At 36.3% G+C, this 13,802-nt stretch overlaps 1 long non-coding RNA gene and 1 other non-coding gene across 2 annotated transcripts; one reads left to right on the top strand and one right to left on the bottom strand.

Moving 5' to 3' along the window:
• The first annotated feature begins 208 nt into the window (after nucleotides 1–208).
• LOC141662876 (small nucleolar RNA R71) lies at nucleotides 209–315 on the top strand. Its single transcript, XR_012550976.1, has one exon. It is a non-coding gene; the product is annotated as a small nucleolar RNA R71 (small nucleolar RNA).
• A 4,523-nt stretch (nucleotides 316–4,838) lies between these two features.
• Nucleotides 4,839–9,988, bottom strand: LOC141724070 (uncharacterized). The gene is made up of 5 exons (XR_012576466.1): nucleotides 8,591–9,988; nucleotides 8,269–8,498; nucleotides 7,900–7,946; nucleotides 7,585–7,721; nucleotides 4,839–6,371 (listed from the first exon to the last, which is right to left on the bottom strand). It is a non-coding gene; the product is annotated as an uncharacterized LOC141724070 (long non-coding RNA).
• Nucleotides 9,989–13,802: the final 3,814 nt, after the last annotated feature.

Consider the following 13,802-nt stretch of genomic DNA (forward strand, 5'->3'; position numbering starts at 1 on the left):
TGCATCAACTTCCAGAATACCTGCTACCTTTCCTGATGTCATCCTCTGAGTTGGGTTTTGATGCTCATTTGCAGCCATCGTCTCAATAAGATTGTACGCCTCAGTATAGCTTTTAGCCCATAAGGCGCCTCCAGCTGCTGCATCGAGCATGGGCCGAGATTGAGCCCCCAAACCATTATAAAAACCAGTGATTACCATCCAATCCGGCATTCCATGATGTGGACATTTTCTCAACATTTCCTTGTAGCGTTCCCAAGCCTCGCATATGGATTCTGTAGGTTGTTGCGCAAACTAAGTAAGAGCACTCCTCATAGCAGCAGTCTTTGCCATTGGATAAAACTTCACCAGAAACTTTTGCGCAAGATCTTGCCACGTAGTGATTGACCCAGCTGGTTCAGAATGTAACCAGTCTTTAGCCTTATCCCTCAGTGAGAATGGGAAAAGCCTCAACTTGATAGCCTCATCAGTCACGCCATTATACTTAAAAGTGCTGCAGATCTCGACAAAATTCCTTATGTGCATGTTGGGGTCTTCAGTTGCCGCTCCTCCAAAAGAAACAGAATTCTGCACCATCTGAATAGTGCCCGGCTTGATTTCAAAGGTGTTAGCTTGAATAGCCGGATGAAGGATGCTTGACTGAATGTCATCAATTTTAGGCCGAGAAAAATCCATAAGAGCTGGATCAGCTTGAACAATATGATCTCCCATGTTTACTGGTTCTTTCTGCTCAGTTCCTGAATCCGAATCCTCAAAATCTAACTTCTCCGGTGTATCAAGAACTTCGTCTTTCTCCTCAGCTGTATCTAAGGTCCTCTTGCGAGCACGAGAACGAGTTTGCATAAACGCACTAAAGTACCTGAAACACAACCGAAAAGAGTAATTAACTACTACGTCCTAATCACTGAGTCCTAATGACCAATGATGGTAAGTACATAAACTAAACAAATACGCCGAGTCCCCGGCAGCGGCGCCAAAAACTTGTTAGGGCGAAATCATGCACTAATATTCACGCAAGTATACGCGTTCGCAAGTAATATAGAATACTTTCTAATTCGTTCCCTCAGAGACAGACTAAGTTATTGTCTAATTTAACTCACTCACCAATGTATGATTACTTCTCAATGTTAAGATAATAACACTTAAAATTGTTGATTAAATATTAACTATAATTAACTACTTAATTAACCACTTAACTAACACTGCAATTTATCAATAATAAAACACTCATGTGATCACAACTTCATTATTACTTCCTTCTATAGCCATAGTTATTACCTTTAGCATGTGACAGTGATGATATTAATCGAATAACACAAAACTGATAAAAGCCAACTTTCATTGTACTAATACCATTCTACCAAACATCCACAATTAAGATAGAAATTGAATAGTCATCAATTATGTTGAGTTCCTATATGTCTACAGAAATTGACAACACAACGATTTAAGCACAAGTTATTCCTTTTGATTACATAGGGCAAATAAAACTGTTAGAATTACCCACTAATCATGCACAACGTACATGAACCTATGCTAGCATGGCAAGTTCTAAATCTCAAGATCCACTGTCGCTTCACAAGAGATTAACAACCTATCTTATATGTTCGCGACGCACATAAGACGAATACGCACAACCAATACTAGATATCATGCAATCATCACACACTAAAGTATTAAACAATTAACTAAAGAATTCCATAATAAATCCGTTGCAACCCCACGATCACGATTAGCCCATAATAGAACTTATCGCCATCATGGGTTCATATGAAATCATGATAAACGAACACAAGAAAATAACAACTAAACTAATTATATTAAAACAGAGTACGTCACAAGAGTAAATAAGTCAAAGCAAGAAAACTAGCATCCAACGTTACAACGAAACAAGAATCACAAGAATATATGCTTCCTCTTCGTTGCTGTGTGCTAAATCGGTCTTCTTCCCTATCTCCTTCGCTTCTTGCAAAACACAATCTAAAACATAATCCCCTCTTAATACTCTGTGAAAAACGTCTCAAATCTACTTATATAATAGTCCCATAAAACTCAGATTACATAGAAGTTGGAAGCCAAACAGAAGTAGAAGTCTAAAACAATATATTATTTTCCCCGACCCTGCGCGGCCGCTCAGCATTTCTGCGCGTGCGCGCAAGGCTGCTGCGCGGCCGCTCAGCATTGCTGCGCGGGCGCGCAGGACCCTACTGGAAAATTTCCAGGTTTGCTCCGTTTCTTCGCCGTAATCTGCCCGTTCTTTTCCTCTCGCAATGGTGAACACATGCCAAGGCTTATTCTTGATGATTCCTCCTCCGAAATGCAACTAATACCCTGAAATGCATAAACACTAGAAAAACGCATCAAATACACAAAATACTTGATTTCAAGACACCAATTTAAACCATTTTAAGACGTTCTAAGTGGTATAAAATGCCACTTATCAGTTATTGCTATAATTATGGGAAGAAATACGGAGATGCCGTGAGATTATAGGAAGCGTGTGGAACCGGTCGAGATTTACGTGACTAATTGGCTGAGGGCCTGACTTTATCGTGGGTTTGGGCTGCACGGGTTGAAGAGTCCTAACCCTAGCCTACGTGACTTGTTCCCCAAGAACTACGTGAGTCTTGATCCCTATAAATAGGGTACGTAGGCACTTGTATGAGACATGAGTCGACACTTGACAGAGAATAACAAACCCTATTCTTTCTTAGGGAGTCCACATACAAGCTCAGCCACCACCAAACAACCTTTCTCCGTCCTCAAACACCGTCCTTGATCTTTGTTCCGCCCATTAACCTCCACAACATTATTATACGAAATTCTCCCTATAAGATAGATCATTGGTGACATGGTGGGATGCACAGCTATCAAGAAGCCAGGGAGTAGAATTAAGGGTAATAGCGGTGGTAGTATTGACATGACGTCCAGGCCGATTATTTTTTGGTGTCCTTGGGATTGCTCATATGAATCTAATTATACATAATAATACTTAAATACAAATTAAACATAGATTGGCCTACAGGACAGTAATCAATGTTTTGACAGAGTTATGTAAGCTATTTAATATATCAAACTTGGACAAAAGCTAAAAATACAAAGCTGGTGAGCTTAGAACTTTAATATGAATTCACTGGAAAAATTGTAGAACACTGACCACATGCCCCATAGATGCTGTTAAAAAAAAGCACCTTTTTAATTTTGATAAAAAATGAACAATTGAAATATTTAACACATATCATATTCTTTGTCTTAATATAATTAAAAGCTAAATTTATGACTCTAAAATAGCATTTATATAATCAAAGTTGATTTTGTTATTTACCACTATTTTTAGCAAACTAAAATACATAATGAGCCACCTCTTTTCCCCTAGTTGAACTTAAGGTGTAATCACCTTAATATAATTATTATTTAATCTAAAGGATCGTTTGTATCATGCGATTTCAACCCGGTTTATAGTAAATGGGAGATAAATATGATATATATTTATTGAAAAACAATTTTGTTTGCTTTTTTATAAATATTATTTAATTAATATTTTATTTGATATTATTTTTAATAATTTTAATATAAAATAAAATACGACATCGATATTTTAAGTCAATTATCTAGACTATTTTTTCGTATAAAAAATCTTTTCATTATGCTATATCATAAAAGATATATAACAAAAAATTTGTATTGCCACGTCATACATGATTAAATTAACGATTATATAGTATATAACAAACAATTTTAATTTACGATATCAACTATCAAATAATTAATCTCACTCAACAATGTTATTAAATACATAATTTCTAAACAATTTACGTGTCGCGCGTAGCACCGCTTTATATTCTAATTATTTTAAATAAAAAATAGAAAAATTGTATCAGCGTTCTCGACACATATTTTTGTAATTAAATTATAAAAATATTAGACGGCCTTTTCTTCGTTAAAAGAACGTGCAGACTATGTACGAATTATATGAGAAACGTAATGTAAATTTTTATGAGACAAATAATTTTTTTATCGTAGGTAACCCGCAGACGCTAACCTTCGGGTACGCACTGGGTAAATATTTTTTTAAGATGAAATATTGAGATGCATATATATTTAAAAATAAATATGAAAATGTGAAAAAAATGGTGATATGTAAATCAATTTATAATGTTCAGGGATTTTTTTCAAATTTGAAATATAAGTCGCTAATTTTATAATGGAAACAATGTAATTTACTTTTGACAAAGTAATGAACTTGTTAAAATTATGTTTTTATTGGTTTCAACCATTTTAACTGTATCGTATTTTTCTTTCCGGTCTTATTATTTTTTATCTTATTTGTGTATATTGTTCATATTTTGTATAGATCATCTCCCTCATAATTTTTTATATTTGGTACCGTCTTTTCTTGTTTTAGTATCTTTTATTATAAATAAATACTTTACAAATTATAAAGATTTCATTTTATAATTTTTTAGAAAATATCATTAATTTTGAAAATTTTATAATTTATAATGATCAATTTTCAAAAATTTATTGAAAAGAACGCCTCAAAACATTAATATTGATTAATTGGTTTAGTTATTATAAACCACATAACTAAAGATAAGAGTTTTTACCAATTAATTAATTTTTATTTTACGAATCCATAATTATATAAATTTCAGGAATTAATATAAAATATCAAGTTGATCCAAGTGTCTGAAAAATATTTAAATATAAATACAGTACATGATATTTAAATATAAATACCGTAGAAAGGACAGCTTTAATGGGTCAGTGATTTTAATCTTTGATCAAATTTTAGTTCAGATACAAAGAATTATCTAACTAAAATTTAATCTTTGGTCAGCTTTAATGCGTTGTATAGTACATGCGCTAAACCAGAACACTGCAGGAGTGTTGCTATGGATTCTGTTGTATAACAACCTAATGTTCGTCCTGGTCAACCTGAGCTCTCACAGTCACAGGAGCTCCCAAGATTGGCCATTATGTCTTGAACTAATAATCTGATTATGTTTCGTCCTGATGACCTTGATAGTTCGACACACTCTTGCATGTCTGCATCACAGGCAATTAAAACCCATTCTTGATCATCATCTAGATACTTGAGATCAAACATACCGACCTCTAACTTTACCCTCTTTGAGACTTCCTCCTCCAACTTAACAATGCCAGAACTTAACGGCAATCGGAACCTTATTATATCTTCTTTGTTATGTTGCTTTTACCGTGACAGTCTTTACTTCAGGCATGGATGAAAATTGTGGCTTTTCCTCGAGGGTAGGAAGCGATTCCTTAAAAACCTCATCACTAGGTGGCTGATTTGCCCAACTGCACTCTGGTATCCTTTCATCAAGAAAAGTCCCTCCTGTTTGACAGAGATTTGTCAAATCATGTGAGCTTCCTACATCTTCAATTAGCATTCCTCCAAATAATTCTTCAGTTTCCGCTCCTACAACTACCTTGGGAACCGAAAATGCAACCAGTAGATTTGTTTCTTCATTTGGTTGATGAGCCAATTCAAATGAGACCCCTACTTTCAAGCATTGCTCACCCAAAAACAATACTACTTTATCATTTGGCAAATCATTTGCATTGAAGGGGCTACCTTGTACTGAGGCGTGTGAAGTGGGACTGCCGGTGCCAGTTCCAGTGCTGTGTTCGCTTGATCCACTGCCTGTTTTCGACCTATTGGAACCATCACCCAACTCTGGTACATATTGTTGGGTTTTGTGGAGTCTATTAATTAAGCCCATGACTATTCAGATTCAGATTCAAATTAGTTTATGGATTAGTCTACTTTTCAGATTTGGACTGTAATTTTGATTTATGGCTAGTTTCTTCTCTTATAAATACTCATGTAATTGTAAAATCATAACACAACAAATTGTGAGAGATCAATACAAAATTAGTGCAGTTTGTGGAGTAAAAATTTCCGAACCACGTAAATTTTTATCTTGTGTGATTGTCGTTTATTTTCTTATTCTTATTTATTCACTTTGGGTTTTGCTTTCATTTTGTATACTCAACACATATCCCGGTCGCAAGTGAACATATTCATCCTCACATTGTAACCTTCCTCCAGAAGGAAGATCTACAGTTTCAGCTCGCACATCATCATTAAATTCCCCTCTAAGGTATAGAACCTGGTGACTTCTGTGGACTGGATCCATTCAAACTGACGGGCCATGAAACCGAACCCACCCCAGCAGGCAGTGAACTTTTAGCCAACGAAGTTAATGTAAATGTACCTTCAGCACCTTGCACAGATTTAATTACCCGCTTCAACTTGGACAGGGGACGATCCACTTTATTAATCTTGCATGAAGGCCACCTTGAAATCCCGTGTTGCATACATATGCGCTTCATAGTTGTAGGGCAAACTGTAAAAGTATTAGACAACATAAATAAGAATCTACACTGGTTGCAAGTCAACACAAAAAATTACAGGATCCAAAGTCACAGGTTGCAATTAAAAAACGTGTCAAAAGTCAAAGCGACACTTATTTTGGGACGGATGGAGTAGTATTTTAATAAATCCTACATATTTACAATAACTTTAATTCATAAAAATAAAATTAAAAGACAAATTTAAAATATTTTTTTATGATTATTTATACTTGTGCACATATTTTAAAATTCACGGATCATGTATTTAAGCTTCTTTAAAAAAAATATTATAATTTATAAAAGAAATTTTAAAATTTGATGATCATAGGAAATTGAGTGTTGAGTGGATATTTTGGGTTAATTGAAATATGGGTGGATATTTTGGGTGATATTTAATAATTTAAATAAGTAAACAAAAAGATAGTGATATCTTAAAAAAACATGATAATATTAATTTGCTAATATAATAAGATAAAATTAAAAAATATAATTACATATGCATGTATTGAAATTTGAAACGAAAGGAACGAAATGAGGAATGAAATTGAGAAAGTACTGGTACCTCCACTTTCAAATTTGACCATATAAATTATTAAAAATGATGATTTGTTGTTTTACCCAAACAGTCTATGAAAATCTAAAAGACCGTTTATAACCATTTAAGTTCAAATGAACCGTGCCCAAACAGGCACACAGTATAATAAGACTGGCTTGATTTGCCATTTCTTCTGGATTAATATTTAGCCTTATAAAATTCTTTGTGGTGCTTTTGATTTAGCCAAATCGCCGGCCAAGCATGAGATCTATTGTTGTTGCCCTGATGATGACCCTGATAAATTACCTTTCCTTGTTATTTATAATAAAAATTATAGCAGAAGTGCGAAACCTTTAGTGAAGTTATTTTACCTTTGTAGAAAACAGCCAATATACTGACTTCCTAGAAAGCAAGCTCAAGTTTTTAATTATTTGTAAATTAGTACTGTAATACACCGATTTCATATATAAAAACTGCATAAAAATTTCATTAAAAGCAATAAGAACAAACACAAGTGAAGAAACGCATTTTCAAAAAACAGAAATAAACATAACTTAGTGTACTTTTATGTCATTTCTGATTTCTCAAAAGGCTAATATTTACCTTACTAAATCTAACAACTCAATCTTTATTGTCAAAAAAAAAAAATCTAAATGTTATTGTCCAAATACCTGAAGCACGAATTGCATGTGCATAATCTTCCAGGGCATCCAGACATTTCACCTAAGATACAAACTTTCCCTAGCTATTTATCTGAAGACAGCATGCATTTCAACATGATACTTTAAGACGTCCTCACCCGCAACCACTGAAGATCAGAAACACTAAAGATCAAGAATTACGGAAGTAAAAGGACATTGTATGGCTTAGCAAAAAGGACATTGTATGTAAACAACGCAAATAGACTTTCATACAAATCCAAAAACTCAAACTATTGCCAATTAGTTTGATAAGAAAAATACCCAAATAATGTATAATGTACCAACCTTTCGTCCAGGCAATTTATCAAATAGTTTCTCGGCAGAAGTCCATACTACAACAAATAAACAGCTATATTAATATGAAATGAATGTAAAGACGGAATTAGAAAACTAATTGAAAGATAAAGCAAAAAGAAAAAAAAAAGAGTGCATGAGAGGGAGGGAGGGAGGGAGGGAGATAGAGGAAAATATAAGATTATGTCTATAAAGATGTGGATTATGCAAAATGAAACACCAATACAAACAGAGATAAACTAAAACTCCTGCACTTGGAGAAAACATAAAAAAACAACTAAACACAAAACAACACTACTACTATACTGAAACAATCCGATGACACCACAAAAATAAAAGTTAACAGCACCGAAGCATTACCATAGAAATCCAACAACCACTCTCACTGGGCCTCAACGACCACCAACTTCTTTTCCACCAAAGCAAAAAAACAGTTTACTCCAGCTACATAGTCTCAAGAATAAAGTTTGTCTAGGTTAGCTTACAATAAGTAGATACTAAATCTTTATTCTTCTTCTTCTTGCAAACTGCACCTGCTAATGCAGACACTAAAGAGGATATTTCTCGGGTGGATGACAACTTCTCTGCAGCTGCAAGTACTCGAAGAAATATAACTTTTCAATTGTTATGTTATCATTTTAAAATTTTTATTACTTAAGTATGTTAAGTGATGTTAAATTACCTGTATCACAGTTAGAGGTAGAATTCCAGTTTTCACACATGCATAACTCATTAAATCCATCCAGATCACACCCACAAGATCCACCAGTAGACTCACAGGCTTTACAAAATAAATCACTATTCGCTTGCACAGAGTACTCGACCCGTATCCCATACGACCACTGATCCGGTCCATCAACACGAAGGGGCACAAGACTGTATGCACCCCTGACAATCAAGCTTACTGAGATTCACAGCCTTTATTGCTCCAAACTGCACTGCACAACACTCTGGTGGTCCTGTCCCATAAGTAGAGCCTACCCTGCTAAGCCCAATCTCACTCCAGGCCGGGCACCTGTAATATGTTGGAAACGTGAATGGGCTTTACACAACTTCTTTCACTCAAAAACACAGGCCGTATGTTTATATTATTTTGATAATAAAACTCACACTCAACGCACTTTGTATATATATTAAATAGAGCATACAACAGATTTTCTTTCACATGCTTCAGCCTTTTTATCTCTCTGGAGCTACAGCTCTTTTCTTTTACTCTTACAATTTACTTAGTACATAATATTACACAGAGGGTGCCTTATTTATAGGCTTAAGACTTAGAGTTTACATCATGCCTTACATCATGCCTTAATTAATACTACAGCCTACAAACTAGACTATCCGATCAGCAACAATTTTATCTTCTATTATGACCAGATTACCATGCAGGCTCCTAAAGATTGTCAAACTACAGACCACCATTTTTCATGGGATAATTAATTAACAACCAGCTTCCAGCTTTGCATTTCTACTAATAATTCTTCTAGATAGCCACCTTCTTTGACTTTTTTTGTTCTTTTGAAATTTCACAGCTGCAGTGATTCTCTCATTGATTTTTCCAACTGGTTCATGCATGCACCTTCAACTCCATAGCTGTATTACTATTAATGTGATTCTTATTTTCTTTCATTCATATTACTCCAAGAAGTTAATTATATTAATAATGAATCTAAAAGAGTTTGAAATTCTAACACTCCCCCTCAAACTCGACTTTGCATTCCAAGCTTCTCTTTCATTTTATAGAACACGCCCGGCTTCAACGACTTTGTAAATATATCCGCTAAATTTTCTTCTGTCTTGCAGTGCACTAACTCCACAATTTTCTCGTTCACCTGTTCTCGAATGAAGTGATATTTGATATTGATGTGCTTGCTCCGATTGTGTGATACTGGATTTTTCGCTAGAGAAATTGCAGATTTATTATCCACATAAATTTTAACCGGACCTTCCTTCGCAAGATTTAACTCGCCCAATATGTAGCCTAGCCACATAGCCTGACATGCGCATGCTGCTGCTGCCATGTACTCCGCCTCACATGTTGAGAGGGCAACTGTCTGTTGCTTCTTTGATGACCATGAAAATATTGCTGAACCGATATGAAAAGCATATCCCGGTGTGCTTTTTCCGTCATCCAAATCACCGCCATAATCACTGTCTGAGTAGCCAACTAATTTCGAATCTTGAGAATGCGTGTAAAATAAGCCATGATCTAGCGTACCTTTTATGTATCTCAAAATTCTTTTAGCCGCCATGAAATGATCTTGCTTTGGCTTCTCCATGTACCTACTAACCAATCCAACTGCATACATAATATCTGGACGAGTAAAAGTTAGGTACCTCAGACTTCCAACCAAACTTTTGAATAGTGTCGGATTTACCGACTCCCTCGTTGAATCAACTCTGAGCTTTATGCTCGGTTCTGCTGGCGTGCTCACTGGTTTGCATTCCTCCATCCCGAATTTCTTTAAAATCTGCTCTGCATATTTTTTCTGAGACATAAAAATCCCGTCTTTGTTTTGCTTCACCTGGACTCCAAGAAAGTATGACATTTGACCAATATCTGTCATCTCAAATTCGTTAGTCATAACTTTCTTAAAATCATCAAACATACCAGGGTTGTTTCCTGTAAAGATCATGTCATCCACGTACAAGCACACGATCATAATATCTCCCCCTGAATTTGTCTTCGTATAGAGGGCATGCTCGTATGGACTCTTTACAAAACCATTTTTATGGAAGTATTCATAAACCCTTGTGTTCCATGCTCTCGGGGCTTGCTTTAACCCGTATAGTGCTTTCTTCAGTTTGTAGACTTTATTTTCCTGGCCTTTTTGAACATATCCGGGAGGTTGCTCGATGTAAACTTCTTCTTCGAGATAACCATTTAGAAATGTCGACTTCACATCCATCTGATAAATCTTCCACTGATTCTGAGCGGCAATTGCTGTAAGAAGTCTGATTGTGTCAACTCGTGCAACTGGAGCAAACACTTCATCATAGTCAATTCCGTATCTTTGCTTGTAGCCTTTAGCCACCAACCTTGCCTTGTATTTCTCCACTTCTCCATCTTGATTCGTCTTGGTCTTGTAGACCCATTTGACACCAATTGCTTTGTGTCCTTCTGGAAGATCTGTGAGCTCCCATGTATCATTTTTCTTGATTGCGCCAATTTCTTCATCCATGGCTTTGTTCCATTTGCTTTCTTCAGAAGCTTCCTCAAATGTAACTGGGTCACATTCAGCCATTAAGCAAAACAATGAATAATCAAAGGATGTTTGTACCGGACTTGTAGCTTCGTAGATATTATCCAGACTCCGCATCTTTCGTGGTGCTCCCCCTGAGCTGCTGTTTCCTCCCGTGGATGGTGTCGATCCAGGAGTTTGTTGATTTGGACTTGGTGGAGAAGTTTGATCATCATCTCCGTCATCTTCAATGTTCTGGTTATCACCGTCATCGTCATCGCCATTGAAAAATAAACCAGCAACTTTTCTTTCATCCTCGCTCCATCTCCAGTAATCTGATTCATCGAACTCAACATCTCGAGAAATGATTAATTTATTCGTCAGGGGATTGTAAAGTCTGTACGCCTTGCTCCTTTTGTCATATCCGGTAAAAATGCACTTCTCGCCTTTATCATCCAACTTCTTTCTTTTCTGATCAGGAACATGGGCATATGCAATACACCCAAAAATTCTGAGATGTCCCACTGATGGTTTGCTACCACTCCATGCTTCATTTGGAGTTTTGTTTCTAACACTTTTTGTTGGACAGCGATTCAACAAATAAACTGCACATAAAACGGCTTCGGCCCAAAAGGTTCTCGGCAAGTGCTTTGCTTTCACCATGCTCCTTGCCATGTCAAGAATAGTGCGATTCTTTCTTTCTGCAACGCCATTTTGTTGAGGAGTATAGGTCGTTGTCAACTGATGATTGATTCCATGTGCTCTACAAAAGCTTTTAAACAGATTAGAAGTATACTCGCCTCCTCTGTCTGATCTGAGTACCTTCAAATAATGACCACTTTGCTTTTCTACCAGTGCTTTGAACTCCTTGAATTTATCAAGAGTCTCCGACTTTTCTTTGATGATATACACCCAACTTTTCCTGCTAAAATCATCAATAAAAGTTAGGTAATACATATTACCTCCAAGTGATGAGATATCAAATGGACCAGCAATATCTGTGTGAACAATCTCCAATGGCCTCCTGGCTCTCCAAGATTTTCCAACGGGAAAACTTTGTCGATGTTGCTTCCCCTTTACACATGCTTCACACAAATTTTCTGGTTCGTTGATTTCTGGAAAACCGTCCACCATTTTTGTCTTTGACAATAATTTCAGACCAGAAAATCCAAGATGACCATATCTCAAATGCCACAACCACGAGTCATTTTTAATGACCGACTTTAAGCACTTCTTCATATTTGTTTGCATATCAAGCGTAAACAAACGATTCTTTGACATCTCCACATTTGCAATCAATTCCCGAGCTTGATTTCTGATAATGAGGGAATTGTCCTGCATCTGTATATTATATCCTTTCTCCACAAGCTGACCAAGACTGATAATATTATTTTTCAATGCAGGAATATAATAAACATCATTTATATATTTTTTTTCACCTTTCTTTGACATGATCGTGACGGTACCTTTTCCTTTCACCGGAATCTTTGACGAGTCACCAAAAGTAACCTCTCCGCTGATGGTGTCGTCTATCTCCGTGAATAATTCCTTGTGACCAGTCATGTGATTACTGGCCCCTGAGTTAAGATACCAAACATTCTTCTTGTTTTCCTCATCTCCTTTATAAGTGAGGAACATAGCAGTTCCAACGTCTTTATCTTCTTTTGCTGCAGCAAAGTGACTCATTTCTTCCACTTTTGGTGCTCTACAATCATAACTGAAGTGACCAAATTTATTACAATTATAACATTGAAATTGAGACTTGTCACCTCGTTGTTGAAATCCGCCTCTTCCACGGCCTCTGAAATTTTGACCACGACTAGATGGCCGATACCCTTCAGAATTATGGCCTCTATTGAAGGATTGCCTTCTTCGTCCTCGTCCACCACGGTAGCCACCTCTAAAGCCACCTCTTCCACGTGCAGAACTGCTACTGCCAGAACTGTCACCAATAGACACCGTACTTTGCAACGCCTTTTCCAAATGGCTTGCATCATCATACTGGTTCATCCGCTGCTCATGAGCTTGAAGTGAACCTACGAGCTCATCAATAGAAATTGTGGACAAGTCCTTTGATTCCTCGATAGAAGTAACAACGTAATCAAATTTCCTCGTCAACGAACGGAGTAATTTTTCCATCACCCGAACATCATCGAGACTTTCACCATTTCTTTTCATCTCGTTTGTCACGGCTTTCAAGCGCGTAACAAATTCACCAATATTTTCTGAATTCTTCATCTTTAAATTTTCAAATTCCCCGTGTAACACCTGGAGCCGCACCTTTTTGACTTTTTCGACTCCTTGGAATGATTTTTGCAGAATCTCCCATGCTTCTTTCGCCGTTTTTGCATTTGAAATTTTTTCAAAGGTTGATTCGTCAACTCCTTGAATAATTGTATATAACGCCTTTTTATCTTTTTTCCGGGTCTCTTTCAAAATCATCTTCTCCGCATTTGAAAGGGCCGCTTCAGTGGTAGCATCTACGGGCTCGTCATAACCACTTTCAATAATATCCCAATTATCGTATGAACCGAGTAACACCTTCATTTGGATACTCCATTTCCCGTAATTTGTTGCCATCAATTTCGGGATTTGTGGTTGCACCATCGTCGCCATTTTTCACGAACGGAACCTTAGCTCTGATGCCACTTGTTGGAAACGTGAATGGGCTTTACACAACTTCTTTGACTCAAGAACACAGGCTGTATGTTTATA

The sequence above is a fragment of the Apium graveolens genome, chromosome 5 (genome assembly GCF_009905375.1).
Source record: "Apium graveolens cultivar Ventura chromosome 5, ASM990537v1, whole genome shotgun sequence".
Classification (NCBI taxonomy): Eukaryota; Viridiplantae; Streptophyta; class Magnoliopsida; order Apiales; family Apiaceae; genus Apium; species Apium graveolens.